Consider the following 16454-nt stretch of genomic DNA (forward strand, 5'->3'; position numbering starts at 1 on the left):
TGAACAGTTGGGGCCCATCATGGCTCTTGGCCATATATTCCCTGACAACATCACTGGACCCCATCTGTTCTGTATTGAACCCAGGCATCCTGGGTTCCTAGAGGGGCCAACCTCCAGAGGGACCCTTTCTTTTCTGCTTATGAGTTACTATGGCCACAAAACTGTGACTAACAATGCCTGGGTAGGTCCTTCTGGAGTTTGGAGGAGAGGGCTGCTGGAGATAGGAGTGTTGGCTTTTGGGTAAGGCTGTTTGGTATAAGTGATACTTAGAGGGCCCGTGAACATAGCCACATACTTAAGTGAGTCCTCTTATGGGATTTGCTAAGCCAATCCAGTGTACCATGTCATGGGCCACCCACGTGACCCTCAAGAGCAGTCTGATGCACAAGCCCTTTTATCAGAGGTCTGAAATGCCCGGTGTGGGACAGTCTGTGACATTTATAGATGGTGTTTGCCACTTCCTTAACTTTCTCCTCTTATTAAGGGATGGGAGAAGCTAATTATGTGATTGTGTAAATGGCATGATTATATGGGAACACCCTGATGGGGCATCTCTTCATAGGAGAAGAGATGTCTCAGTATGGGAGGAACAAAACTATCCCATCCCAATGGAGGAATGGGATTCAGGATAGTGGAAGAGGGTATTTCAGGCAATGTGAACCCCAAAAGCTTTTCTTGCAGGGCATGAGTAAAGTGGCACCAGAGCAGAGCCGTACTTGTAGAATTCCTTGTTCTGTGTGGATTTGGACAACAGTGATTAGTATCTGGTTGCAGATTGCTGGAACAGTTGAAAAGCAGCCTGGGCAGGTAAGGCGGAAAGAGTTGTGCTTTCAAAACTCAATTCAGAGAAATGACAAATGGAGTGAGGATTCAGTCCAATAATTATATCAATCCTGATAGAGTGAAGTAACCAGATTGGATTAATGCAGCCAGACAGATGAATCAGCACGAGAACAGAGAAGAATGGGGTGTGGACCTACATGGATCCTGAAGGGATACGTGTGACCAAAGATAGCAGAGAAATAGCAGAATGAAAGCAGAGGATCAGGCTGGGGCGGACACCGAGATAGCACTTCTGCCCTGCTGGGTCTTGACTTGTACTTGTGCCCTGGGAATGGGGTGGGGGTGGGGTGGAATTGATGATTAATTGCAGAACCACCTGGGCATTGCAGCAGGTTCTTGCTAACTTAACACTTACAGTTTTAATTAGAGGTCCAAGACATGTAGTTATTTCTACTATTTTTGACATAAGAGTTTAAATGGGACCTAGTGCAAGCCCTGTGTGGATCATGAGCCATATGAGCCATGTAATCAGACACAGAGTTGAGCTGGATGCCCAAATGCATATCTTTATGTAGTGTGTGTTCTGTTCTCAAAGCACTGTGACTGTGACTCTGAGGAGAAGTATGAAAATGTGTGTGTGTGTGTGTGTGTGTGTGTGTGTGTGTGAGAGAGAGAGAGAGAGAGAGAGAGAGAGACAAAGATTATTCACTTTGCTTTCTAACTGAATGTTCCCTACTTGAATTGTACAGTGTAAAACTTGCATAGCTGAACATATCAACTGTGACTTAGCCCAAAAATAGAATTTTGAAAAAAATTGAAGAGTAGGCTATAGAGCTTAATACTGAATCAAATCTATAATGTGGAAGAGTCTATCATATACTTTATCTGGGCAAATGGAAAAGGTATTTGAGAGTCTTTTGCAAATAATTCTCCCAACTAGTGTAAAAATCTGTTGTGAGAGATGAAACTCCAGTGAAAAGTCAAAAAGGCTGTTAACCAGGGTATGAAAAGAGGGCATAGAAAGTATGCGCTCTCTTCAATAATGTAACAAGAGAAAGCCAGGGGCTTGTTCAAACATGTCTGCATTTGTGAATTGCTAAAAATTTTGGAGAATGTATTTTAATGTTATAAAACATTACAGACGTGGGTTTATGAACAAATTCACTTGGTCTCAAGTTGTATATACTGGATTCTCCTTTTTTATACATTTATGTAATATATGGATTTTAGAAATTAATTCCAATTTTAAGATTTAAGTCTTCCTTAATTTCCTTTAGCAACGTGTTACAGCTTACTATATACAAGTCTTTACCATCTTCATTAAATTTCTTGCTAGGTATTTTATTTATTTGGATGCTATTAGTAAATGGAATTGTTTTCTTAATTTTCTTTTACATTGTTCATTGCCTGTGTACTAAAACACAGCTGGTTTTTGTGTGTTGATCTTGTACCCTGCAACTTTGCTGGACTTGTTTATCAGCTCTAGGAGCTTTTTTTTGTTTTATTTTTTGGTGAAACCTTTGGGATTTTCTTTATCTAAGATCATGTCATTTGTGATTAAAGATAGTTTTAATTTTCCCATCCCAGTTTGAATGCCTTTTATTTATTTTTCTTACCTAATTGCTCTAGATAGAACTTCCAGTAGTAATGTATCAAGTTTCATAGGATACAATAGAGGTAAATTTATAGCAGTCTACATTAAAAAAAAAATCTCAGATGCATAACTTTATACTTCAAGGAACTAGAAAAAGAAGAGCAAACGAAAACCAAACCTATTAGAAGGAAGAAAATAGTGATGATTAGAGCAGATATAAAATAGAATAAATGACACCAAAAGTTGATTCTTTGAAAATACCAAAACGATTGACAGACCTTTAGCTAGGCTGATGAAAAAAAAAAGAGAGAAGATGCAAATAAAATCAGAAATGGGAGTGAGGACATTATTATGAACCTTAACAAAAGAAAAAGGATTATTAGAGAATACAATGAACCATCGTATGTCAACAAATTAGATAACCCAAAAGAAATGGACAAGTTTCTAGAAACACACAAATTACAAGTTTCTAGAAATGGACTTTTAAAAAGTAAGAAAATTTGAACAGACCTATAATAAGTAAAGACTGAATCAATAATCAAAAAACATCCAACAAAGAAAATTCCAGGACCGGATGGCTTCACTGGTGAATTCAACCAGACATTTAAAGTGGAATTAACACCAATCTTTCTCAGACTTTTCCAAAAATAGAAGAGGAGGGAATACTTCCTAACTCACTCTGTCAGGCTATGGATACCCTGCTACCAATGCTAGCTACGGACATTATAAAAAAAGAAAATTGCAGACTAATATCCTTTGTGAATGTAGATGCAAAAATTCTTAACAGAATACTAGCGAACAGAACACAATAGCATGTTAAAGAGATTATACACCATGACTGGATAGGGTATAGCCCAGGAAGGCAAGCGTGGTTCAACTTAGGAAGATCAATCAGTGTGATACACCACATTAACAGAACAAAGAAACAAACACAGAGACATCTCAACTGATGCAGAAAAAGCCTGTGATAAAGGGCTTTTCAGTGATGAAAAACACTCAGAAAACTAAAAATAGAAAGGAACTTCCTCAATGTGATAAAGAACATGAGAGACTTCTAACTCTGGGAAATGAACAAGGGGTAGTAGAAGGGGAGGTGAGTGGGGGGATGGGGTGACTGGGTGACGGGGGCTGAGGGGGGCACTTGATGAGTTGAGCACTGGATGTTATACTATATGTTGGCAAATCAAACTCCAATAAAAAATATACAAAAATTTAAAAAATGTGATAAAGGGCATTTATGAAAAACTCACTGTTAACATATTCAATGGCAGAAGACTGAAAGCTTTCCCTCTTAGGTCAGTAACAAAATAAGGATTTTTGTCTAATTTTACCATTGCTAGTCAACATCTTAGAAGAACCTGTTGGCCATTTGCATGTATTCTTTGGGAAAATGTCTATTCAGGTCCTTTGCCTATTCTTTAATATTTTTTTTTTTTTTTTTTTTTGCTATTGAGTTGTAAGAGTTCCTTATACATTTTGGATATTGATTCCCTATCAGATAAATGGTTTGCAAATATTTGCTCTCATTCCATAGGTCACCTTTACATTTTTTTGATTGTTTCCTCTGCTGTGCAGAAATTTTCTAGTTTGATGTGGTCCCATTTGTTTATTTTTGCTTTTGCTATCTGTGCTTTTGGTGTCAGAGCCAAAAAAAAAATCATTACCAAAGCCAGCGTCAAGGAGATCATCCTCTGCGTTTTCTTATGGGAGTTTTATAGCTACAGGTCTTAAGTCCTTAATCCATTTTGAGTTGATTTTTGTGTTTGGTGTAAGGTAAGGGTTTTTAATATAATTTTAAAGTTGCCTTTGTGTTTTCTTGATTGCTAGAAAACTTTGACTGTTTTCCAGAGTTCTGACAAAGTTGCTTCTAACAGTTTTTCAATGTTTCTTGTCATTTGGAGCCAGTTACTGTCATTTTTCTGATATCACTCACCACTTTCTTTATAAGGCTGTTCTGAACCCAAACAGAGAAAATTTCAACCTTCTTCTGGTCCCCTGGTCGTCTCTCCTTACATTTTTCAAAGGCTCCCAACTTGCCTTATAGATAGATTAAATTCTTATTATCCATAATAAAATGTTAATGACTTCACATAGAGATCTCATTTTTTAAAAAAATTTTTTGAGGCTTCCAGTGGACCCTGTTTGTAGAAGACATCTGAAAATGTTGGCTAGTTATACTGACTTTTATCCTTATTCCTGGACCTTGATCTTCCCTGGACACCTGGCAGTGTCTGGCTTTGCCCCAGTCCTGGCCCAGACACAGTTTTCTTACAGTGATATAGGGCTTAGGGGAAGGAATCCTTTGGTCTTGCATCATAGGAGGAGGTAGGACAAAGGCTGCAGGGAAGCCTTGTGATGCTTTCCTGTCCCTCTCTGTCCTATTCTGTTTCTCTCTGTAGAGTCTTCCTTTGCAGAGAATGTTAGACTCACAGGATGAGGGTGGACCTGAGGTTCTCCACTTCCCCAGTGAGCCCAACAGCACTTATGCCGGCTTGCTGTCTGTGCCAGTAAGTTTGTTTAATGAACAAAAAGCATAATGACTTTAATTAGGTTTTAGTGTAAATAATGAACACAATTACAGAGCATGCCCTTTTGTCACCCTCGTGGAATTTATGATTGTTTGAAAAGTCAACACCCACTTCTAGCCACTCCCGTTCTTACTTCTTGGTCAACCTAGCATCCCCATTAATCAATGGTGTTGGCTTCTGATGCCAAAGTGGAAAGTATGAGCTGTTTTTTTTCGCAACAAGTAGTGACAGCTCACCTTCCTCACCTCCGTGTCCATCTGGGGCTCTAGTCTCAGCCTGGATGCCCGCCCTTGAGGGACTATGTTTTCTCACTGGGGCTGCCTAGTGAGAAAGGGGGTGACTATAGGGCCAGTGATTTTAGAATTGGTGGCTCATGTTGTAGAAGGAAGGATGGAGAGTTCTGGCCCCTGCCCAGAGTTCACTTCTACCATGTACTGAGCAGCTATTATAGCCCAGGTCCTGTGCTGAGCACAGATGCTCCAAAGCCTGAGGGAACTCACAGAAAGCTGGGCCAGTACCACCCCAGTGAGGCCAAGGGCAAGCCAGAAGCCAACACTTGAGTAAGGTCTGGCATGGGCCAGTAGCCTAGGACTGTCCACAGGTCTCAACAGAATCCAGAACCATTTGGCAGTGAGTATGAGGTGGACCTTGTGGGGGTGAGCCATTTCAACTCCAGACTGCTAGGGAAGGAGCCGAAGGAGCTGCCCATCGAGTTACCAAGTCTTCTCCATACTCCAGAAGCCAAAGAGGAAGTTTCCATGATTTGTGAAGTTCTCTCCCCAACTAATATGGTTCTCATTTCCCTCTTGTTGGCATCTTATTTGCCAGCCTAGCATCTCTGACTTCAGAGCAGTCCACTGTTCCTCTGTGTCTCTTGCCATGGAGACATGGCTCCCACATACTTAGAGATACTGAGAACAGACTCAGTGTCCCCTTTCTTTGGCCAACCACAGTGTAGATTTCCCTTTTCAGCAGTGATGGAAGCTTCCTAAGGGCAGGAACCTATGTCTTTGTCTGTTCTTCTCAGGCACTGAGCAGTGATGACCAAGTTCCCTCTTCCCCGACCACAGCCTTCACTGTACTCTCAAGAGAGCCATCCACTTCTCTGAGCCCCTCATGGCAGTGCCCAGAGCACTTGGAAGCCACCCAGCTTTTATGGCTCCAGACTCTGCCAGGAGGCCAAGGAGGGCCTCTTTCTGCCCATACAGTCAAGGGCCTGGTTTCCAGCTCCTAACATGTACTCTTTTCTTGGGGGAAAAGGACAAATCCTGATGAGCTCCTTGTGCTCTCTTTCCAGCTGTCTCGAGAGCAGCCACGTGTGTGGGGCTGGCGAGGCTCGGGTTCCCTGGCATGCCTATCCTCACCAGAACTGTGCTTTGGAGGGGCTGGTGTGCCCCCAATGGAGGCGCAGGCACACCTCTGTGTGCTCGGAGGGTGGCAGAAGGCTCAGCTGCCCCGGGCCCTGCTGTGGTGCTGCAACCTGGCGGTCATCATGATCTCCCAGTTATTTATTGTCATAACATTAATCACGCTGAACTCACTTGGCATTAATGAGGACGTAATGTGTACTTGGACGGGAATTTTTATTGTAGTGCAGCATTAACTAACTGGCCTATTATTTAAAGTGTTACCAGACCTGGTATGTACAAATGGTTTACTTTGCAGTCTCCAAGTGTTGAAACTTTGTATGGTTTGTGTCAAGAAAATATGAGTATGGAGCACAAAGGAGGCAGGGGCTGAAACAACGTGGGGCTGTCCCCTGGCAGCCAGGGGGACAGCATAGCCTCAAGAAAGGGCGCCCACTGGACAGCCTGGGCAGCCTGCCCCCACCCAGGCCTGTGCTGATCTCATTCCTGTGTCTAGACCAGATGCTGGACATGAAGAACTTCGACTGCTTCTTAGGGGCTTTCTGAGCCACCACCTTGGGGATGAAGAGAAACAGAATCATAAGATTTAGAAGTGGTGAAAAAAAAAAAAAAAGCCAGAGCCCATGCTGAAGATCATGTGTCCCCAAGGCTCTTTTCTTCATTATTGGGCTGTGGTGGCTGCAGCCCTGGTCCCCATCCTCACGCATTCACCCTTCTCTACCACTGTCTCGCCCTGACCCACCCTGCCACCCTCACTGAGCTTTATCCCCTGAGGTGCTCTGTGCTCCCTGGCCTTTGCATATGCTGTTCCCTCATTTGGTTAATGTCTTTTCATCTTCTGAGTCTCAATTCAAATTACATGGCCTTCCCAAAGTTTCCTCCACTTTAAAGGTGTGTAGATGCCCTTTCTCTGCGAACCCCTGTGATGGGCTATACATTCCAGCTTACCACAGAAATCACTAAGATGAGTAGATGAATATGACATAATCCTTGCCAATTTAGTGTGGAAGTCAAGCCACACACATACATACATACATACACACACACACACACACACACACACAAGTGCGTGCATGGCTCCCTCAATTAGCCAACAGGATTTGATTGCTAGAACTGCCTTAGACATATAGCTCTACAGTGCCTATAGCTAGAGAGAAGTAATCAAATGATCATGGGGCCATTAGGGTAACAGATGCTCAGATGAGGAAGCAGTCAGTCTGTGCTGGGCTTTGAAGAAGGGATGGGACATAGTAGCACCTCTGGGGATGTGGGTGTAGGGCACACCAGGATTGGGAAAATGCTTACTGTGACCCTTACCCCTGTCCAACATATCTACTTGATAGTTTGCAAAGTATCTCCACTTTATCTCCTGTGATTGTCTCAGCAACATTACTAACTATGTGAGGAATACACTCTTGTCTCCATTCTACAAATGAAAACACAACACAGAAAACAGAGGCTCAGATAGATTAGTTGATTGGCCATGGTCCCCAGCCTCTCAAGCTTGAGCCAGAACTGAGACCACCTGTCATCAAACAGGGATCACTGGTGGCTGTCCTAAGTCAAAATTGATTTTCTAATGCAAATATTACATATGCTGGCAACATTTTGCTCTGCATCAACCCTGGTTGGTGTCCTGAATGAAAGAAATATTGTATTTGTGTTCAGTAGGTCCCTCAGAAGGTAAGAGAGAAAAAGAAGTCTGGTGCATTAGCCTTAGCTCTCACCTGTGCCCCAGATGCAGATGGTGAAACCCAGAGAGGGCCTGAAAAGCATACTCTCTGTGATGTGCAGTGAATCAACAAGTGCGCTTGAGAAAGACATGGAAGTGATGTGTCCTTTGCACAGTGGGATACCTAGCAGCGATTCCAACACCTCCCAGCATCCAGGGTGCAGGGAAAAGTCACAAAAGTAGAAGATCTAGTTATTGAATGCATGTAAAGTATTTGATCTAAGAGAGAACGAGGATGTTTAAGACTTTATATGTATGTAATAAGGTGTCCCATTTGCTGCATTCTCCCAAGTCAAGTTAGGCCATAGGCTAACCATGTATGAACAACTAAGGCTAATTAGAAGTAATGGCCATGAGATCTAAGAACAGTTGCACTAGGAAGAGAAGGACAAGAGGTGAGTGTATAGAGCTGCAATGGCAAACCTATGGGTGGCTCAGGTAACCACACCCGCTGGTGAGTTGCTCTTACACCAGTGTTGATCCAGGTGGGTATGTGATGTCTGAACTGTCACCCATGCTTCTGCATCCTAACACTGTAACATGTGGCCTTTGCCTTTTTCCTTTTTATGTTGACTGATTGTGGATTTACTGTTCTCTTCATTACTTCCTGTTGCCCTTCTTGAGTAAAGGATAGGCTGTTGTTCTAATTCCTTGCCTCAGGTGCGAGGCATTCCCAGGAGTCAGTTGAGCCCCACTTGCGTGGAGTTGGGTGGGATGAGGACGTGACCCCCTGTCCTTGAGCAGTTGGCCCTTGGATTGGCAGGAGATAGGATGTAGTGCCAGTAAGATCTGTCCTAATGGTAAGAGGACTGTTGATAGTTGGCCGGAGTAGAGAGAAAGGGTCTGGCTTCATAGAGATGCTTTCAGGAGCTAGATATAAGGTCAAAGTTGCATCAAAATTGGGCATCCAAACAGGCCCCCAGTGGAGTCTTCTGAGGAAACCAAGGTTAAGGTCTTAGGTCTGTCAGGTAAGTCATACTAATGCTTGTAACATCGCCAGATCTCAGTGGTTTAATATAGTAGAAGACTTACTTCTCTCTCTAGACTTCTTCTCTCTCTCTCTCTTCTAAAAAATATTTTATTTATTTATTCATGAGAGACACAGACACAGGCAGAGGGAGAAGCAGGCTCCATGCAGGGAGCCTGACGTGGGACTCGATCCCGGGTCTCCAGGATCAGGCCCTGGGTGAAGGCGGCGCTAAACCTCTGAGCCACCTGGGCTGCTCAAGACTTACTCCTCATCACACAAAGTTCAACATGATGTTCCTGGTGTCTCTCTAAGTGGCATCAGATATGTTCATTTCAGAATATTAGCATCTCCAACCCATGATTTTGCTTTCCCCTTGGGATATATTGCTTTGCTGAATTTTCTGTATCTGGCTGACAGATGGGGGAAAAGAGAGAGGATTATACTTGGAAACTTTTAATGGGCCAGTCTTAGAGGTAGAACAGAGCACTTCTGCCCACATTCAACCAGCCCAAATTTCAACACATGGTTATACCTTACTGCAGAAGAGGCTGGGGAGTAGAGTCTGTGTGCCCAAGAAGAAAAGGAAATAAGTCTTTGTATGTCAGTCTCTGTCATGCCTGGCACAGACTGTAAATAGCTGTAATTACCACGTAGTGAAGTCCCTACTATGTGCTAAAAGCACTATCCTGGTCTCTAAATATAAACTATTTATATCCTGGTGGCTACTAGAAATCAAGGGCTCTCTCAGACCCACTGGCACAGGACAGAATGACCTTACCTTTTGTTGGGATACAGGGGCAGCATACACAGACCAGTCTGTTTCTTATCAGTTCAGGCCTTGGGTGTGCTCAGCTGGATTGATAGGGGAGATGGGAGTCAGTGGATTGGCATTGCTGGCCTTGAAATGTTGTTGCCCAGCCAGCTTCTTACCAAGGCCCTCGCTCTAGGTTTACTGATGCAATGTGGGGGTGAGGTTGGGGGGCTGGTTGGGATTTCACCATAAAGAGCCATTGGCTAGACTCCAGGCACCAGGTTATCACTGCGTGACGGGCTCTGGAGGCTTTTTATTCACTGTCTTTTCTCCCTCTGCCTCTCTGTTCCTTTTTTCTCACTGTGTCTCCTGACATCCTTTTATTTTCCTTCTAATTGACATTGTGGACAAGGTCTGCTGGTAAGTTAAACGAGTTTATCCCAGCTGACACTCTGTTTATAATTTACAATTTACATTCCAGCTTCAGCAACGTCCATCCATTTCTCAACTGTGACCAGTGTGTTCTTGCTACGTGCTTGGCTGTGGATTGCACAGAGTGAGAGAAGCAAAGATTGAGTCCTTAAAGGCCAGGATATTGAAGAAACCTGGGATCTCCATGTGACAGATGTGTGGATGTCACAGGAGGATGTTTACCCATCACCCATAGGCAACAGCGTCTTTAGATGTGCTTGGATGTTCCCAGGCCCAGAGGTTTGGGGCCTGTGGGATCAGGGAGCTGAGCGAGTTCCCCACATAGCCACGCATAGACCCCTGATAATGAACAGCTCCTTCTCCTAGCCTTAATCTTGCCTTGTTTAAGTTGCCTCCAAATGATGGTAGGCTGAGGCCAGAGTGCACATGACCATGTTCTCCCCTGAGCTCCATGCAATCTTTTGTAAGTCTGTTTTCCCCCTTTGACCCTGGTTTCATCGACTGCCTGGTAAGAAGATTGGGAAAGATGTTATTTCAAGGTCCTTTCAACTCTGAAATTCATGAATCTCAATTTTCATCATCTTTAATAATCTTTGTGGCTCTCTTCTCACCCTGGGAGGTGGTGTGGTGAAGTGGAAAGAGTACGCTCTCAAGCCTCAGCTTTCTTGTCTTTAAAATAGGGATAAGATTCTATTATCTTGTAAGGACTTGGAAAGATCAAAAGAGACAATACACATGAGTGTTGATCACAGGACTGGGCTCAGGGGCGCTGACAAAGGGTATGTCTCTGTGTCAATTTCCCCAGAATTAAGTATGGTCCATGCTTTCCGGGAAAGCCTAGCCAATACTCTGCAAAAACAAAGAAACCACAAGGAGAAGATGGTTGATCAGGCATGTGGCGCAGTGGCCCAAACTCTGGGACTTGGAGCCATGCTGAACCAAGAGCCCTGGGACTAGGAGAGACGTTATCTCGAGCTAGCACCTGGCTTTGCCCTTTGGAGCGTAGAAGAAAACCCAAGTAGGCCACAGAGAGGGCAGACTCTCCGTGTAGAAATACATGCAAATGTGTTTGTCATTAGGCCTTCCACGCCAATAATCCATATCTTCTCCTCTTTCCTTTGTTGCTGTTTTTCTCTGGTGGCCAGAAGCCAGATAAAACACACTGTCTCATAAGCTCCAACAGCCGATTCTGCTTCCCGAAGCCAGAGTGGGGGTTGGGGCAGTGGCCTCCATTGCCAGCCCTGAATCCCCTCCTGTGGGCTCTGGAGCGCAGGTACTTTGTGAGGTCAGGTTGGGGATTTGGGCTGGTCCCTGACACCTGGCCAGCAGTATCCTCCAGTCATCCCTTCATCCAACATGCCATGGCCTCGGGACACTCCAGCATGCCAGTGGTTAGATTTGTGCAAGGAAAGCAAACAGTGAGGGCCAAGGAAGCACCCAGGTGCTGGGAGCCCTGTCAGGCCACTGGTCTTCTGAGTGCAGGTGAGTTGGAACCATCGCACTTAGCTTGGCACTGATAGTCCCTGCAGGGTGGCCCCAACTTCCTTCTCCTGTTTCTTTCCTGTAGTTCCCCTACCTAAAATATTTCAAGCCTGTCCCAAGGCCCTGACTCTTGCCCACCATTCCCTGTTCCAGAATGTCGATTCATCAGTTCTTCACAAGCACCAGTCCAGGGTCAGGCCTTTGCTAGTCACTTCATTGAAAAAAGATGTCAATCCTCCCTTCTTCCTTCTCCACTACTCAGGCCCCATCCTTCCATTTGAGGCTGAGCTTCCGTGGTGCCTGACCGTGCCTCTCTTGACTAGTCTGGTCCAGGTGATCTCTAGTATCCTCTGAACTTCCAGGTGTTTCACCCGCTCCATTGCCTCCTTGAAAAGCTACCTGATATTATTAGTCATCACTTCACTTATAAGTAACTGGTTTATTGAGGACTCTCTATTCATTCAACTTCATCCTATCATGGATTTTATAGTATTTTTTCCCCAGGTTTTTTTTTTTTCAGTGAAACCATCTGGAATCTCCTTTCTATACCAGTTAGTGACTCTCTGAACAATACCTAACCCAAATGCCGTAACTTTTCAGTTACATTTGGTTATTAGGACAATGTTATTTTGTGAAATTTTTTTAGGTTTACACAGTAATTTAAAAAATTTATTTATTTATTTATATTTTTTTGGTATTTTTTTTTATTGGAGTTCTATTTGCCAATATGTAGTCTAACACCCAGTGCTTATCCCGTCAAGTGCCCCGCTCAGCACCCAACACCCAGTCACCCCAACTCCCCACCCACCTCCCCTTCCATTACCCCTTGTTCGTTTCCCAGAGTTAGGAGTCTCTCATGTTCTGTCGCCCTCTCTGATATTTTCCACTAATTTTAATGCTTTTCACTATTTTTATATTTCCCGAATGAATGAGACCATATAATGTTTGTCCTTCTCCGATTGACTTACTTCATGCAGCATAATACCCTCCAGTTCCATCCACGTTGAAGCAAATGGTGGGTATTCGTCGTTTCTAATGGCTGAGTAATACTCCATTGTATACACAGACCACATCTTCTTTATCCATTCATCTGTCGATGGACACCGAGGCTCCTTCCACAGTTTGGCTATTGTGGACATTGCTGCTATAAACATTGGGGTGCAGGTGTCTCAGTTTTTCACTGCATCTGTATCTTTGGGGTAAATCCCCAGCAGTGCAATTGCTGGGTCAGATCTATTTTTAACTCTTTGAGGAACCTCCACACAGTTTTCCAGAGTGGCTGCACCAGTTCACTTTCCCACCAACACTGCAAGAGGGTTCCCCTTTCTCCACATCCTCTCCAACATTTGTTGTTTCCTGTCTTGTATTATGTGATTTAAGATTTGTTTCTAATAATTAATAAACTTGAATCAGTCTCAGTCTCAAATTTGATTCATAGCTTTCTCTTTCTATTAAGTAAGTCTAGCCTCTCTATCTGGCTCCAGTGGCTTTGAAAGAGAATGTGTATATGTGTGCGTGTGTGTGCATGCATGGGTGACCTTTAGGGCCCCAGATATCTTGAGGTGGGATGAAGAGACCCTAGTGAGGGTAAGCATCTTCCTTACCTGGATGAAGTATGGCCTCCTTCTGGGTTATCTGTAACTGCTCTTCTAGCTCATGAGCTATGAGTTCCATGAGTAAGGGTGGTAGCTCCACTGTGCTCTGTCACAAGGACTCATTTCTGAGACTTCTCTAGGTACTGGAGGCCCCTCTGATATTTGCCCAGTCCTTTTGGCCCATTTCCAGATGGCAGTATTCAGCCTGAATCGCACTGATTGTGGGTCTTCCTGCCTTCTATGTTAGGTGGTTCTCAAACTTATCTACTCTTTGCAGCCAATCCCAGAGCAGCAAGTATCTGCTATACCTCTTGGAATCTGAGAAGTCAGGCAGATACTTCTGCTCCCTCCTCTCCTTTCTTCTTGGCAACTTACCACCACACTGGTTCCCTTCAGTTTTCTTTCTCTGAGCTTAGATAACAAAGGAGTAAGACAATAAGTCTAATGCTAAAGCGTACATCAAACAAGTAAATGAAATGAAAGTTCCCTGTTCTTGCAAATATTTTTGTTTGTGTTCCTAGGATGGCAATAACAAAGCACCATGAACTAGGTGTCTTAGAACACCAGAAATTGTTTCACAGTTCTAGAGACCGGAAGGCCTAAATCACAGTGTTGGCAGCATGCTCCATGTGAAGTACTAGGAAGACTCTGGTCCAGGACCCTCTTCCCGCTTCTGGTGGTTCCTTGGCTGTGGAAGCATCACTCCAGTCCCCACATCCTATTCCCCCTCAAATTTCCCCTTTTTAAAAGGACACTAGTCATATTGGATTAGAGCACACCCAACTCCACTATGACCTCGTGTCAACTAGGTGCATCTACAATGACCCTATTTCCAAATGTGGTCACATTCTGAGGTATTGAGTACCTCACCATATGAATTTTTGGAGGACACAGTTCAACCTAAAACAACTTACAGTTTTTACAAGTGATGGTTACAGTCTACCTCTTCCCTTGCTTTGAGGGGAAGGCATGAGCACTACTTTCAATACACAGGCCAACCCTATCTGCCTCTCCAATGGTCTCTTATGCTGACTGAGGCTGGTAGTTTGTGGTGGTAGAGCTGGTTCTGGTCCCTTGAAGCAAATGGTGCAGGGAGATGGTGACCCTCTGGACTGAGAATATGGGATACTCAACATCTTTTGTCCATTGCTTTGGGCCTCAGCTACAACTCTGAAGCAACAGGCAGAGCCCGTACCTTATCCTGTTAATGCATATCTTGTCTTCTTAACAAAATGGTGACTTCTTCAAGACAAAATATTACCTACACCTACTGGGATACAGAGTGAGAGACCTAAGTTTGCCTTGCAGCTGCCCACAGTCTTGTGGGGACAAAGAGACGTGAAAAATGACCGCAGTAGAGCACACACTGAGGACACCGTGGGGTCTGAAGAAATGGCGCATCTGCAGCTGACATGGAAAATGCCCAGTTCCATCCCCAATTCTGGCCAGAAGGACACTGGGTCTCATCTGTTGGCATTTACACAGACGAACGACTGTTGTCCTTTCAGTAGGAGAATACAGGAAAAGGACCCAAGGTCTTAGGAAGCAATCTTTTCACAGTGTAACTGGTACTGTAGAAAGGGCCTTGGCATTGATTTTGGCTGTGGTGAATGCTCAGTGCCCCGAGCGACAGTGGGAAAGTATAGTCAGAGCCATGGGCTCCCTGCCAGCACTGCTTAGAGGGTGAGCCCTGTGCAGCCTCATTCACCTGACCTGTCCCCATCATCAGGGAGTTGCTCTGGAGGAGTGAGGAGTAGCAAACCAGAGGACTCCGGTCCTGGTGGGGGATGGTCTTCATCCACCGAGCTCCCCTATGCAAGGCCATCTGGAAAGGGCACATATGGTCCTGAATTTTGTCCCTGAGCAGTAGTTCAGGCAACTAGTTGTCCCTGAACTAGTATTCAGGCAACACCCCAGAATTCCCCGAGCTTAGTGCATAGAGTTGGCACAAAGCTCTGAGTTATGGAAACGTCATACAGGGGCTGCTGTCACACCCCCTTTAGAGCTTGGAGCAGCAGGTGGAAGTCTGGGTGCTCCCATACACTGTCTCAAGTCCCTCCTCCATAGAAAAGATGCCTGGATCCTTTCAGGCATTACTTATCTCTTTGACATAAGGTTGTTGGGTTTTTTTTTCATCTTTAATTCAAAAATTGGAGTGTAGATGTGGGATCTCCTGAATTCTCCCTGTAACTAAGTGCTGCCTGTCATTCACTTTAGTGTCCCCACTTCTGCTCTTCACAACAATCTTAGATTCTTAGAAGCCAATAAGACACTAAGGTGTTTTCACAGTAGCTTGTTCCTAAACAGTCTTGTTGAATCAGCAGCTTCTCAGTTGACTTCACTGAGTCCCGGGAGCCCCATGGCCGAACACATCTTCTGAGCACATATGCCTCGAGGAGGCACACGTTCTCCACATGTCCTATCCAGCAAGAAGTTTCAGAACTGGTTGTCAGCAACATCCCAGAATATCTCGCTTCCAGACAAGAGAGAGTATGAGTGAAAGGGAATACATGACACAGATGTAGGAATTATTATTAACCTCATTTTGCAAATGAGGTTGAATGAGTTGCTACGGGCCAAATTGTGTCCCCTGCCCCCAAATTCATATACCAAAGCCCTAACCCTCTATGTGATGGCATTTGGAGATGGGGCCTTTGGGAAGCAAATCAGGTCATGGCTGCAGGGCCGGGTCCGATAGGATTAGTGCCCCTTTTGAAAGAGAGACCGGACAGTTTGGCTATTGTGGACATTGCTGCTATAAACATCTGGGTGCAGATGTCCCGACGTTTCACTGCATCTGTATCTTTGGGGTAAATCCCCAGCAGTGCAATTGCTGGGTCATAGGGAAGATCTATTTTTAACTCTTTGAGGAACCTCCACACAGTTTTCCAGAGTGGCTGCATCAGTTCACATTCCCACCAACAGTGCAAGAGGGTTCCCCTTTCTCCACATCCTCTCCAACATTTGTTGTTTCCTGTCTTGTTCATTTTCCCCATTCTCCCTGGTGTGAAGTGGTATCTCATTGTGGTTTTGATTTGTATTTCCCTGATGGCAAGGGATGCGGAGCATTTTCTCATGTGCATGTTGGCCATGTCTATGTCTTCCTCTGTGAGATTTCTCTTCATGTCTTTTGCCCATTTCATGATTGGATTGTTTGTGTCTTTGCTGTTGAGTTTAATAAGTTCTTTATAGATCTTGGATACTAGCCCTTTATCTGATA

General features: G+C 44.3%; 1 protein-coding gene across 1 annotated transcript in view; it reads left to right on the plus strand.

Moving 5' to 3' along the window:
• The first annotated feature begins 788 nt into the window (after positions 1 to 788).
• Positions 789 to 16454, plus strand: part of OSR1 (odd-skipped related transcription factor 1) — a 365031-nt gene continuing 349365 nt past the window's right edge. Inside the window, 1 exon segment of the mRNA XM_072770986.1 lies at positions 789 to 807. The gene's annotated coding sequence lies outside the window, so the exon portion shown is untranslated.

The sequence above is a fragment of the Canis lupus genome, chromosome 12 (genome assembly GCF_048164855.1).
Source record: "Canis lupus baileyi chromosome 12, mCanLup2.hap1, whole genome shotgun sequence".
Taxonomy (NCBI): domain Eukaryota; kingdom Metazoa; phylum Chordata; class Mammalia; order Carnivora; family Canidae; genus Canis; species Canis lupus.